Consider the following 14,564-nt stretch of genomic DNA (forward strand, 5'->3'; position numbering starts at 1 on the left):
TCTCAGGAGGCAGCAAGCCTCTATGAATAAACATTAGAGGGGGTGGGCGTTTGAACAAAAGAGAAGTAGAAACCTCTAGAAACTTTGACCAACCAGTAAGAGAGGGGTCACTCTGAAAAGTGGGTTAGTAAGTGACAGTTTCAACCATAGCACAGGAGTTGGCAAACTATGGCCCATGGGCCAAATCCAGCCTCCCACATTTTTTGTTATGTCCCACAAGCTGAGCTGAGGGACATACAAAATGATGTTTACATTTTTAAATAATTGGGGGGATCAAAAGAATATATTTCATGACATGATAATTATATGAAATTCAAATTTCGGTGCCATAAATAAAGTTCTACTGGAATATACAGCCATGCCCTTTTATTTATGTATTGTCCATGGCTGCATTTGTGCTACAATGGCAGAATTGAATAGTTGCAAAAAAGACCATATATGGCATTCTCATTGAACTGCTGCTCAGTACACTATAAATTGCAGTGTTGCAGATATAACTCAACAGCATTTGAATACCACACATGTCATCACACTCTAAATTTTTTTTTATTACCAGTGCATTTACATTATCTCAAAATAAGAACAGAAGAGGGACGTGGACTTGGCCCAGTGGATAAGGTTTCCATCTACCACATGGGAGGTCCGCGTTCAAACCCTGGGCCTCCCTGACCCGTGTGGAGCTGGCCCATGCACAGTGCTGATGTGCGCAAGGAGTGCCGTGCCACGTAGGGGTGTCCCACGCGTAGGGGAGCCCCACACACAAGGAGCGCGCCCCGTAAGGAGAGCCGCCCAGCATGAAAGAAAGTGTAGCCTGACCAGGAATGGTGCCGCACACACGGAGAGCTGACACAACAAGATGACGCAACAAAAAGAAACACAGATTCCTGTGCCGCTGACAACAACAGAAGCGGACAAAGAAGACACAGCAAATAGACACAGAGAACAGACAACTGGGGTGGGGGGGAAGGGGAGAGAAATAAATAAATAAATAAATCTTTAAAAAAAAAAGAACAGAAGAGTGGTCTTTGAATTTTGTGCTTTAAAGCAGTGGAGTGTGGATTATTTTGTTTTTTAATTAGATGGCAAAGCATTGTGTAGATTATGCAACGATATCATAGCTATACTAAAAGAATAAAATGTATGTCCATATTACCAGACTAAATACTCATTACACTATTCCCAACTCACAGGAAAGCAAAAATCAGAAAAATTACAAAATTTTAAATGGACTATCTCATCACAACAGAATTTCCTCAATAAAAAATGAAAGAAGATACAACCAAAGTAAGTTTCTGAGTGGTTCCTTTATTAGCCAAGCAAGGAAAACGATCTACCTATGAAAAATTAGCAGCCAAAAATGGGCCCAGAGAAATTAAAGTTGTCTAAGAATATTAGCCTTGGACAAGAACAGTTGATCAAAAATTGAACACATTGGGAGCTACATCAATAGTTTTAAAACAAGACAAATGATTCCAAGTGGTTTTCCTGGGCTCTTGGTGACTACCCCCCCCCCCCACCCCGCGTCTCTCACCCTCACGAACGTGTAGAGGCAGATGGACATCCAGTTGGTGAGCAGCTTCTCCACCACGGACTCCGTCCTGGGTGGCAGGACGGGGAGGCTCAGGCCAGCACCCCAGACGCCCCCCAGCTCCTGCTCCAGTCCCTCTGCCCCCAACAGCTACACAGACCTGCACAGCATCAGCTTGGGGTTCTTGGCCACCAGGTCACTGAGCAGGGTGTGGAGGGTGTCGGTGAAGTACTCGAGCTTCCCATGCAGAGCCACGGTGAGCAGGGATACTTGTCTGTTCCTGTTCTTTTTTTAGGAGACACCGGGAACCAAACCTGGGACCTCCCATGTGGGAAGTAGGCACTTAACTGCTTGAGCCACATCTGCTCCCCTGGACAAAGTCTTTGAAGAACGAAAATGTTTGATTTTGAGAAGGTTCCGTTTATCTATTTTTTCTTTGATTGCTTATGCTTTAGGTGTAAGGTTTAAGAAACCACCATCTACCACAAGATCTTGAAGCTGTTTCCCTACATTTTCTTTTAGGAGTTTCATGGTTCTAGCTTTTATATTTAGGTCCTTGATCCATTCTGAGTTAAATTTTGTATAAGGTGTGAGATAGGGGTCCTCTTTTTTTTTTTTTTTAAGATTTATTTATTTATTTCTCTCCCTTTCCCCCACCCCCACCCTGGTTGTCTGTTCTCTGTGTCTGTTTGCTGCTTCGTCTTTGTCCGCTTCTGTTGTTGTCAGCGGCACGGGAATCTGTTTCTTTTTGTTGCATCATCTTGTTGTGTCAGCTCTCCATATGGGCAGCACCATTCTTAGGCAGGCTGCACTTTCTTTTGCACTGGGCGGCTCTCCTTACAGGGCATACTCCTTGCGCATGGGGCTCCCCTACACGGGGGACACCCCTGTGTGGCACAGCACTCCTTGTGCGCATCAGCACTGCACATGGGTCAGCTCCACACAGGTCAAGTAGGCCCGGGGTTTGAACCACGGACCTCCCATATGGTAGACAGACGCCCTAACCACTGGGCCAAGTCCTCTTCCCAGGGTCCTCTTTCTTTCTTTTTCATATGGATATCCAATTCTCCCAGCATCATTTGTTGAATAGACTCTTTGGATCCCAAATAGAAGAGGAAGAAGGAAAACTCACTCTTCACTAATAATACGATCCTATTTCTAGAAAATCCTGAAAAATCCACAACCAAACTATAGAACTAATAGACGAGTTCAGCCAAGTGGTGGGATATGAAATTAATATGCAAAAATCAATAGTGTTTCTATATTCTACTAAAGATAAATCTGAGGAGGAAGTCAGAAAAAATTCTATTTAGAATAGTGACTAGAAAAATCAAATATTTAGGAATAAACTTAACCAAGGACATAAAGGACCTGTACTCAGAAAACTACAAAACTTTGCTAAAACCAAAAGATGACCTAAATAAATGAAGGACATTCTATGTTCATGATTGGAAGACTAACCCTTCTTTTCTCTGTTTGTGCTTTTGTCTTTTCATGTTTATATGCTCTGTCCTCTAATTTGCTTATTTGTTCCTCTATCACTTCAAATCTGCTATTATATGTCTCTAACATATTTTTTTAAAGATTTATTTATTTATTTATTTCTCTCCCGTCAACCCCCACCCCAGTTGTCTGTTCTCTGTGTCTATTTGCTGCATCTTCTTTGTCCACTTCTGTTGTTGTCAGCGGCACGGGAATTTGTGTTTCTTTTTGTTGTGTCATCTTGTGTCAGCTCTCCGTGTGTGCGGCACCATTCCTGGGCAGGCTGCACTTCCTTTCGCGCTGGGTGGCTCTCCTTACGGGGCGCACTCCTTGCGCATGGGGCTCCCCTATGTGGGGAACACCCCTGCGTGGCACGGCACTCCTTGTGCGCATCAGCACTGCACATGGGCCAGCTGCACATGGGTCAAGGAGGCCCAGGGTTTGAACCATGGACCTCCCATGTGGTAGACGACGCCCTAACCACTGGGCCAAGTCCGCCACCTCTAACATATTTTAATCTCATCCATTGTCTTTCGTTGTGTCTTTCATTCCCATAAAACCTGTTACTTTTCTTCACAAGCTTTCAAATTCTTCTTTATGCTTACCCAGGCTCTTAGTATCCTTTATCTCTTTAGTCATATTTGCCTTCAACTCCTTGAACTGATTTAGGAGATTTGTGTGAACATTATTGATTAGTTGTTTAAAATCCTATGTCTCATCAGGATTTTCTATTTGTTCTTTGGCTGAGCCATCTCTTCCTGTTTTTTAGGAAGGCTTCTTATTTTTGTGCTGATGTCTAGGCATCTGAATATGTTGGTGTCCCCAGTACAGTAAGGAGCTGTTTAAAGGAACAGCTTCCCACCGAACTGACAGAGATGTGTCAGAGCAAAGAAAGACTTGGGCAAGTCCAACTTGACAGGTGATGAGCATTTATTTAGGGGCCGTATGTGGAGTCCTCATCCTTGGTGGTGGAAGGATAGACAGCATTTTTGAGGTCTATCACCTGTACTTTCCACAAAACCAGAGGGGTCTTTAATAATGCATGTTCACAGGCAGGTGGGGAAGGCATGTGAGGGGCAGAAGGACTTCTAAGGAATACAGAGTTACAAGATTTACTGATCAATCACCAGTTCACCACCAGTTTCTGAGCCTGGCTTTTTTTTTTAACTACTTAGGAATGCTGCTTCAATTTTCGGAGGAGAAAAGAGTGAGAAGGGGAGAAAAAGCAGTCATACACCATATTTTTTTCCAGGTTGAAATATTTGAAAAATTGAAAACACAGATGCAATGTATTATACAAAGACAGATATTAATACCATAATAAAATTATAGTTGGAAGGAAACAAAAACCAGTGGCTACCTGCCCTGGAAAGGTAGGCACTCAGTGAAAAAAGGAATTCATTTATAGGAACTATTCTAATGGAAAATTGGGGAAAGGTTAAAAACAGAAAGGAAAACAAACCCATCCCTGCAAACCTAAATGTGGAAATGTTGTTATAAGTTTGAACCCCCTCAGTCTGTCCTTGTGAGTAGTAATCAGCTTAATTTGGGGTCTTCAAACCCAAGGTAGTTTGTGTCATAATGAGTATACTCTGAGGGTCAATTTCTCTTTCTCTTGTTTAATGGTTTTGTTTCACGGCTCTTCTTTGATTTTTGGTTTAACTTTTAAAAAATACTTCAAATTGCCTTGTTTAAGTTATCAAAACAGGCAGAGGACTTGGCCCAGTGGTTAGGCCATATGTCTACCACATGGGAGGTCCGCAGTTCAAACCCCGGGCCTCCTTGACCCGTGTGGAGCTGGCCCATGCGCAGTGCTGATGCGTGCAAGGAGTGCCGTGCCACACACGGGTGTCCCCACGTAGGGGAGCCCCACGCGCAAGGACTGCGCCCCATAAGGAGAGCCGCCCAGTGCGAAAGAAAGTGCAGCCTGCCCAGGAATGGAGCCGCACACACGGAGAGCTGACACAACGAAAAGAAACACAGATTTCCGTGCTGCTGACAACAGAAGCGGACAAAGAAGACACAGCAAATAGACACAGAGAACAGACAACCGGGAGGGGGGGAAGGGGAGAGAAATAAATAAATCTTTAAAAGAAAAAAAGTTATCAAAACAGGACCAGGGACCCACTAACGGCACACAGACCCGATCCAAGGGGGCCTGGGTATAAAGACAAGAGACTTGCTGAAACGCCTTTTCCTTCCTTCACTTTCCCAGCCTGCCAGCAGGTGGCACTCTTTCGGCGACCTTCTCCTCCAAGGTGGCTCTTTCAGTCTCCATTGGGTGCTATTTCTGGGCTGGTGAGAACGGTTCAAAGCAGGGCCTGCCTTTTAAACTCACTGAAGAGAAACCACACTCGCCCTCCGCTGCACCATCCCTCTTCACAGGGAAGATGTCTCCTCCCCTCCCAGCTGGCCGCCATCTGCCACGGGTTTCACCGAGGCTGTTTACCTCAAGGTGTGGGAGGGGTGCCATGAGCAGCCATGGGGGCAAGTAGCTCGTGGTTTCCTTTTTGGCCTTTTCATCTCTCTGACCCTACTCCATCCCAGACAATATGGGACTCTTCTGGTCTGCAGATCCCAAAAACAGCTCCTTCGGTAAACATCTGCCCTTCCTCACTGTTTTTTGGTAAGAGTTGAGCCCTGCTGGCCTATTCTGATGCCATCTTCCTGGAACCCCCGGTGGTATGTTTTCTATAAATTGGTTTGTGGCTACCGTGAACCAAGCAAGTCTATTGGCACAATTTTTCCAGCCGTATGTGCTCACTTCCTGTCTCTGGGTCACATTTTAATAATTCTCGTAATATTTCACACTTTTTCATTCTTAAAATATCAGTTATGATGATCTGTGAACGCTGATATCACTACTGTCATTATTTTGGAGTGCCACAAACTGCACCCATATAAGACAAGATGGTGAATTCAGTCAATAAACGTGTGTGCTCTGCCTGCTCGGCTGACAGGCCGTTCCCCCATCTCTCTCTCTCCTGAGGCCTCGCTATTCCCTCAGGCACAACAATATTAAAATTAGGCCAATTAAGAACGCTGCAAAGGCCTCTAAATGTTCAAGTGAAGGGAAGGCTAACACATCTCTTACTTTAAATCATAAGCTAGAAATGATAAAGCTTAGTGAGGAAGGCATGTCAAAAGCCGAGATAGGCTGAAAGCCAGGCCTCTTGCACCGAAGAGTTAGCCATGTTGTAAATGCAAAGGAAAAGCTCTTGAAGGAAATTAAAAGTGCTTTTGAAGGAAATTAAAAGTGAACACACAAATTATAAGAAAGTGAAACAGCCTTGCTGCTGATATGGGGAAAGTTTTAGTGATCTGGATAGAAAATCAAACCAGCAAGAGCATTCTCTTAAGCCAAAGCCTATTGCTGAGCAAGGCCCTAATTCTCTTTAGTTCTCTGAAGAATTAAGCAAGGTGAGGAAACTGCAGGAAAAAAATCTGAAGCGAGCAGATGTTGGTTCTTGAGGGTTAAGGAAAGGTGAAGCATCAAGTGCTGATGTAGAAGCTGCAGCAAGTTATCCAGAAGATTGACCTAAGATAATTGATGAAGGCGGCTACACTAGACAACAGACTTTCAGTGGAGATGAAACAGCCTTCTAGGGGAAGAAGATGCCATCTAGGATTTTCATAGCTAGAGAGGAGAAGGCAATACCTGGCTTCAAAGCCTCCAAGGACAGGCTGACCCTTGTTAGGGCTAATGTAGCCGGAGAATTGAAGTTGAAGCCAGTGCTCATTTACCATTTTGAAAATCCTAAGGCCCTTAAGAATGATGCGACATCTACTCTGCCTGTGCTTTCATAAATGGATGACAGCTCACCTGGTTGCAACATGGTTTACTGAATATTTAAGCTACTGCCCAGAAAAAGATTCCATTCAGAATATTGCTGCTCACTGACAATGTACTGGTCACCCAAGAGATCTGATGGAGAGGCTCCACAAGATTCATGTTGTTTTCATGCCTGCCATCAAAAAATAGCTGCCATCAATAGTGGTTCCTCTGATGGATCTGAGCAAAGGAAAGCTTCTGGAAAGGATTTGTCATTAAGAACATTCATGATTCATTGGAGGAGGTCAAAATATCGCCATTTTGGAGTTTGGAAGTTGGGTCTAACTCTCATGGGTGACTTTGAGGGGTTCAAGGCTTCAGTGGAGGAAGTAACTACAAATGTGATGGAAATAGCGAGGGAACTAGAATTAGAAGTACAGCTTGAAGATGTGAGAATCACTGCAACCTCATGATAAGACTTTCACAGATGAGGAATTGCTTCTTCTGGATAAGCAAAGGAAAGGGTTTCTTCAGATGGAATTGACCCCTGGTGAAAATGCTGTGAACGTTGTTGAAACGACAAAGGATTTAGAATATTATATAAATTTAATTGACAATGCAGTGGTGAGGTATGAGAGTATTGACTCCAATTTTGAAAGAAGTTCTAGTGTGGGTAAAATGTTATCAAACAGCACTGCATGCTACAGAGGAATCTTCTGTGAAAGGAAGAGCCAAGCAATGCAGCAAACTGCATTGTTGTCTTATTTTAAAAACTGCCACCGCCACCCCAACCCTCAGCAGCCTCCACCCTGACGAGTCTGCCACCATCAACATCGAGGCAGGGCCCTCTGCCAGCAAAAGGATCATGACTCACTGAAGGCTCAGGTGATGGTTAGCATTTTTTAGCAATAAAGCATTCTTATTTAAGGTATGTACATTGTTTTTCAAGACATAATGTTATTTCACACTGGGTAGACATATGTTAGTATAAACATAACTGCTATATGCACTGAGAAACCAAAAAATCTGTGTGACTCACTTCATTGTTGTTTGTTTGTTTTTTAAAGATTTATTTTTTATTTATTTCTCTCCCCCTACCCCATTGTCTGCTCTCTGTGTCCATTCGCTGTGTGTTCTCCTGTGTCCGCTTCTATCCTTATCAGTGGCACCGGGAATCTGTGTTTCTTTTTGTTGCGTCATCTTGTTGTGTCAGCTCTCCATGTGTGCGGCACCATTCTTGGGCAGGCTGCACTTTCTTTGTGCTGGGCAGCTCTCCTTACAGGGCACACTCCTTGCACGTGGGACTCCCCTATGTGGGAAACACCCCTATGTGGCTCAGTACTCCTTGCGTGCATCAGCACTGTGAGTGGGCCAGCTCCACCCGGGTCTAGGAGGCCCGGGGTTTGAACTGCAGACCTCCCATGTGGTAGGTGGACATGCTCTATCCATTTATTTTTTAATTTAAAAAATTTTTTAATTTATTTCTCTCCCTTCCCTCCCCACAAGTGTCTGCTCTCTGTGTCCATTCGCTGTGTGTTCTTCTGTGACCGCTTCTATCCTTATCAGTGGCACCGGGAATCTGTGTTTCTTTTTGTTGCGTCATCTTGCTGTGTCAGCTCTCCGTGTGTGCGGCTCCATTCCTGGGGAGGCTGTGCTTTCTTTTGTGCTGGGCGGCTCTCCTTACAGGGCGCACTCCTTGCATGTGGGGCTCCCCTATGCAGGAGTGGCAGGGCACTCCTTGCGCACATCAGCACTACACATGGGCCAGCTCATTACATGGGTCAGGAGGCCCTGAGTCTGACCCTGGACCTCCCAGGTGGTAGGCGGAACCCTATCCGTTGGGCCAAATCCACTTCCGTCACTTCACTGTGATGTTCACTTCAGAGTAGTCTGGAGCAGAACCTGCAGTCTCCCTGAGGAATGCCTAGATGGCATAACATTTGCCGTTTTAAGTGTATAGTTCAGTGGCATCGGTTATTCATAATGTTGAACAACCATTGCCACAATTTTAAAACTGTTGCTTGTTTTAATTTTCCAAATAGTGGCCCATGCAGAAATACCTGTGGCTGCTTCTGATAAATTCCCCTCTAGGGCCAGAAGGTGGCAGTGCACTGCCATCCCACCTCCACCAGCTAGGCCTGGACACCAGGGCTCTCGTGGCTCTGAGTTTCTCACTCCTTTACCGAAGGAAGGATTCTCTTTTCGTCTGCTTTGGCAGCCCACTGACCATTCCATTTCCTGTCCAGTGCACATACCAACCAGATAATCCAAACAATTATAAGTAAAATCCCAAACTCCTAATCAAGTAGGAACCTTTCAGACATCACCAGGATATCCTTGCCTTTGACCTCTGGTCAACACTTGGAACTGGAAAAGCCATCATCCTTAACTAGGAGGTAACACTTAAGAGATCCACGAAGCATCAAGTCGCTACACCAGACGGCCCTGGGCTGTATTTATCCATTACCGTCCTGAGGGAAGGCGGGTCAGTGACAGGCGACCTGAATCAATGCAACAAGCATCGGCCACAAGCCCCCAACATCAGAGGAGGGGTGGCCAGGCCCACCGTGGCCACAGCACAGGCAAAAGCCATCGCACTGGCCACAAGGATCCAGGGCCCTTCTTCCTAGTCCCAAAGAGTCAAGTGTTTTCGAGTTTATTACATCCATTAGCATGTGACTCTTACAATTTAATATGAAATTAAATTAATATGAATACAGAATTTCTGGCTCTTCTAAGCATTTGGATAATTCAATATTTAAACTGATTGTATTACTCAGCCAAAGGAATGCTGATGCAAAATACCAGAAATCTGCTGGGTGTTATAAAGTGTATTTCTTTGGGGGTAGGAGCTTACAATCACCAGGCTGTAAAGCCTAAGTTACTTCCCTCACCAAAATCTATTTCCACATTTTGGAGGAAGATGGCTGCTGACATCTGCGAGGGTTCAGGCTTCCTGGGTTCCTCTGGGCTCAGCTCCTGTTTCCTCCACAAGGTCACCTGTAGACTACCAGGTGAACTGCTCTGTCTCTTTCCCCGGGGCTCCAGCTTAAGTCTTCAGCATCAAACTCCAACATCAAAACTCCAACATGAGAAGCCCTCAACTCTGTCCTTTGCCATGCCTTTTACTGGTCCAAGAGGTGGGGACTCAAGGCCCTATTCCTAACTCAATCATGTCCAGGTACAGATCAGATTACAAACATAATCCAATATCTATTTTTGGAATTCATAACCATATCAAACTGCTTCACTGATGAAAGTTCTTCTTTTAATTCAGCAAATCACTCTGTAAACTCCTTAAGGAGTCTGCAATGGCAATGAAACCTTTGCAGGCTAACATGTTTGTGAAGAACATAGTAATGAAGGAACACTTTTGCATACATCAGGCAAAAATTAGGTAAAGATCAATGAAACTGAGTTACAAGTGCCGTACCCCGAACTTGTGGTCAAGGCTCAAGTGAGCCATCACTAAGTCCTATTGGCGTCGGCGTCTCCATTCTGATCCGTGGTTTTTGGTGTTTTTTAACTACGGTAGTATGTATGTAATATAAAAATAATTTTAACCATCTTATGTGGCTAATTCTTTGACATTGAGTACATTGACAACACTGTAATTTTCACCATAATTATTTCCAAACTCTTTTCTTCACCCCAAACCAAAACTCATACTCATTTAGCAATGACTTCCCATTCCCGCCTCCCTCCTTCCCAGGTAACCGTGATTCTGCTTCCCATCTCCAAGAATTTGTTTTATTCTAATTTCATACAAAAAGAAAAACCATGCAATATTTGTCCTTTGTGTCTGGCTTATTTCACTCAACATGATGTCTTCAAGGTTCATCTTTGTCGTACTATGTAGCAGCATCTCACTTCTTTTTATGGCTAAGTACTATTCCATTGTGTGGAGACACCACATTTTGTTTATACATTCATCACTTTGATGGACACTTGGCTTGCTTCCACACTGCAGTTATTGTGGACAATGCCACCATGAACATCGATGTGCAAATATCTATTGAGGTCCTGTTTGCAATTCTTCTGTGTATATGCCTAAGAATGGCTATATCAGGTCATACAGTAATTCTGTGTCAAGCTTTCTGAAGAACCACCAAACTGTCTTCCACAGTGGCTGCACCATTTTACATTCCCACTAGCAATGTACGAGTGTTCCTATTTTTCTGCATTCTTGTCAACACTTGTTATTTTCAGGGTTTTTAAAAATAATAGCCATCCTCATGGGTGTGAAGTGGTGTCTCATTATAGTTTTAATTTGCATTTTTCTAATGGTGAGTGGTATTGAGCATCTTTTCATATGCTTAATGGCCATTTAAATATCTTCTTCAGAGAAATGTCTATTCAAATCCACAGCCCCTTTTTAAATTGGGTTGTCTTTTTGTTGTCAAGTTGCAGAAGTTATTTATATATTCTGGATATTAAACCCTTACCAAATATATGGTTTCCAAATATTTTCTCCCATTCTGTAGGTTGTCTTTTTATTTCAGAAGGGTTTACTTCTGCCATTTAGCTATTTATTTTCTGTAGGCCTTGTATGATTTTTGTTCTCATTTACTCCTTTACTGCCTTTTGTTAGTTGCTTTTCTGTAGTAGCTTGTTTGCTAAAAGCTGCCAAAAGCAATGTACCAGAAATGGGTTGGCTTTCACAGTGGGGGGTTATTGGCTTGCAAGTTTATAGTTCTCAGGCTGAGACGTGTCCTCTTCAAGGCATCAGGCGACTCCCCAGAGACGGGCCACCAGTAGCCCTGGACTCATCAGATGGGAAGGCACGTGGTGGCATCTCCCCTCTCCTCCCGGTCTCATTGCTTTCAGCCCCCTGGTCTCTGTGGCTTCCTCTCTCAGCTTCCATGGGTTTCTCTCTGTCTCTGTAGCACCCTCTCTGTATTTATCTCATTTATAAAGGACTCCAGTAAGAAGATTAAGACCCACTCTGTATCACGCCCTCCTGGAGCAACCTAGTCAAAAGGAAGGGCCGGTCTATCATAGAGCCACACCCACAGGCGTGGACTGGCTGTAAGGCATGACCTCCTCTCTGTCCATAAACGCCTCAAACTACCACACAAATGTACCATTTTAATTTTCTTCTCCTTTCCTTTTCTCCATATTTTCAAGTTATTTCCCTAGTAGTTATCTATTGTAATTTCAATTAACAATCTTAAACTAATAAAAAAACTAGTTTGACTAGTACCAACCTAGTTTCAGCAGTATCCACACTCTACTCTTACAGATCTCCTCCCCTCCCCACCCTTTATCTTGTTAGTCTTAGATTATATATTTCATACTGTATGCCCATTAACATACATTTATGCTTTTTACACATTTGCCTGTTAAGTCACATAGGAGGGAAAAAAGCAGTTACAAACCAAAAGTACAGTAATACAGGATTTTATATTTACGTCTGTAGTGACCTTTACCAGTGTTCTTTATTTTTTCTTATGACTTCAAGTTACTGTCTAGTATCATTTTATTTCAGCCTGAAGGATTCCCTTTAGCATTTTTTTGTAAGACAAGTGTTCTGATAATGAACACTTCCAGCTTTTATTTGTAAATACCTTAATTTCTCCATTCCTAAAAAATAAATTTTCCAGATAGAGAATTCTTGGTTGACAGTTTTGTGTGTGTGTGTTTTTTAAGGAATTTAAATATGCCATCCCACTGTCTTCTGGCCCCCATGGTATCTTATGACAAACCCACTGTTACTCCTAATGGAGATCCCATGTATGTGACAAGTCACTTCTTCCTGCTTTCAAAAATCCTAACAAAATCTCAGTGTCAGTTTCTTAGGTTATGTCCTGTTAGGAGTTCATTGAGGTTCCTGGATGTTCACGTCCTTCATCAGATTTGGGAAATTTCTGGCCACTGTTTCTTCAAATAACTTTTCTGCCCTTTTTGCACTCATCCTTTAGAGACTCCAATGATATGTGTCTTGGTGTGCTTAATGGTGTCCCACAGGTCTCTCGGGCTCTGCTCACTTTTTTTTCCATTATTTTTTCTTTCTACCCCCACCCTGAATAATTTCACTTGCCTGGTCTTCAGGTTCTCTGAACCTTGCTTCTACCTGTTCAAATCTGCGGTTGAATCTATCTAGTGTGTTTTTCATTTCAATTACTGTACTTTGGAGTTCCAATTTTTTTATTCCTTTCTATAATTTCTCTTTATTTCATTCAGATAGTGTTTTCCTAATTTATTTTAAAAAATTTTTCCCTTCCTCTCCCCCTCCCCCACTCTGCTGTTTTTGCTGTGTCCATCTGCTGTGTGATCTGTATCTACTTCTCTTTGGTCTTCTCATCTTTCTCCTCTAGAATTCACTAGGATTCAATCCTGGCGACCTCTGATATGGAGGGAGGTTCCCTGTCAATTGCACCACCTCAGTTCCTGGTCTCTGAGGTGCTTCTCCTTGACTCTCCCTCTGTCTCGTCATCATCTTGCTGCATGATTGACTTGCGCGGGCACTGGCTCACCATGCAGGCATTGAGCTTGCTGCGCAGGCACGCCATGCAGGCACTGGCTCGCCACATGGGCACGCAGCTCACCGCATGGACACGGCTAGCCATGCAGACACCCACGCAGGCACTCGGTTCACCGCGCAGGCACCGGCTCACCGTGCAGACATGCTTTCTCTTCTCTTTTCACCAGGAGGCCCCAGGGATCAAACCTGCGTCCTCCTATATGGCAGGCAGAGGCCCGATCACTTGAGCCACATCTGCTTCCCCTAATTTATTTTAGTTCTTTGTATATGGATTCCTTTATCTCATTGAACATATTTAAGATAGTGGATTTAAAGTCTTTGGTTAATAATTCCAATGTATGAGCTTCTTCAGGGATAGTTTCTGGCAAAAAACTTTTTTCTGTTAGTGGGCTTTACTTCCCTGTTTGTATTTTGGAATTTTTTTGCTGAGAAGTTAAGATTCTGAGTATTAATTTGTTATGACTCTGGGAATCTAGTTCTCCCACTCCTCTGATATTGCTAGGTTTTGCTGTAGTTGAGGGCTAGAGCTGTAAATTTGTGACATCCCCAAACTATATTTGCTCCCAAACCCAGGGAATGGAAAGCAAAAAATGGGAGTGGGGAGGAGGTACAGCCTCTTTAAGCCTCCTCTGCCACTTCTGCTGAGAGTGGTTGAACAATGGCTACTCTCAGAGCTGGTGGGGAACAGTGATCTGAAGTAGCAGATTCAAAGCAGGGACCAGTTCTCAGACCACCACCCTCCATACTTTGGCAGCCTAGGACCTTAGGCCTAGGTCCAGCCAAGGCTGCAGGCCTCGCTGCTGCCTACCACGTGGTTGGGGGATGGAGGGACGGTAATTGCTGTGTGGACAGTGACATTCACTGATTTTTTTTTCCTTTCCCCTTCCCCCCCTCCTGCCCCAGTTGTCTGTTCTCTGTGTCTTATCTGCTGCATGTTCTTCTTTGTCAGCTTCTGTTGTTGTCACCAGCACGGGAATCTGTGTTTCTTTTCGTTGCGCCATCTTGCTGCGTCAGCTCTCCGTGTGTGCGGCACCATTCTTGGGCAGGCTGCACTTTCTTTTGTGCTGAGCGGCTCTCCTTACGGGGCATGCTCCTTGTGAGTGGGGCTCCCGTACACAGGGACACCCCTGCGTGGCATGGCACTCCTTGCGCGCATCAGCACTGCGCATGGGCCAGCTCCACACGGGTCAAGGAGGCCTGGGGTTTGAACCGTGGACCTCCCTTGTGGTAGACAGACGTCCTAACCACTGGGCCAAGTCTGCTTCCCAACATTCACTGATTTTGATCAAATTTACCAG

The sequence above is a fragment of the Dasypus novemcinctus genome, chromosome 26 (genome assembly GCF_030445035.2).
Source record: "Dasypus novemcinctus isolate mDasNov1 chromosome 26, mDasNov1.1.hap2, whole genome shotgun sequence".
Taxonomy (NCBI): Eukaryota; Metazoa; Chordata; class Mammalia; order Cingulata; family Dasypodidae; genus Dasypus; species Dasypus novemcinctus.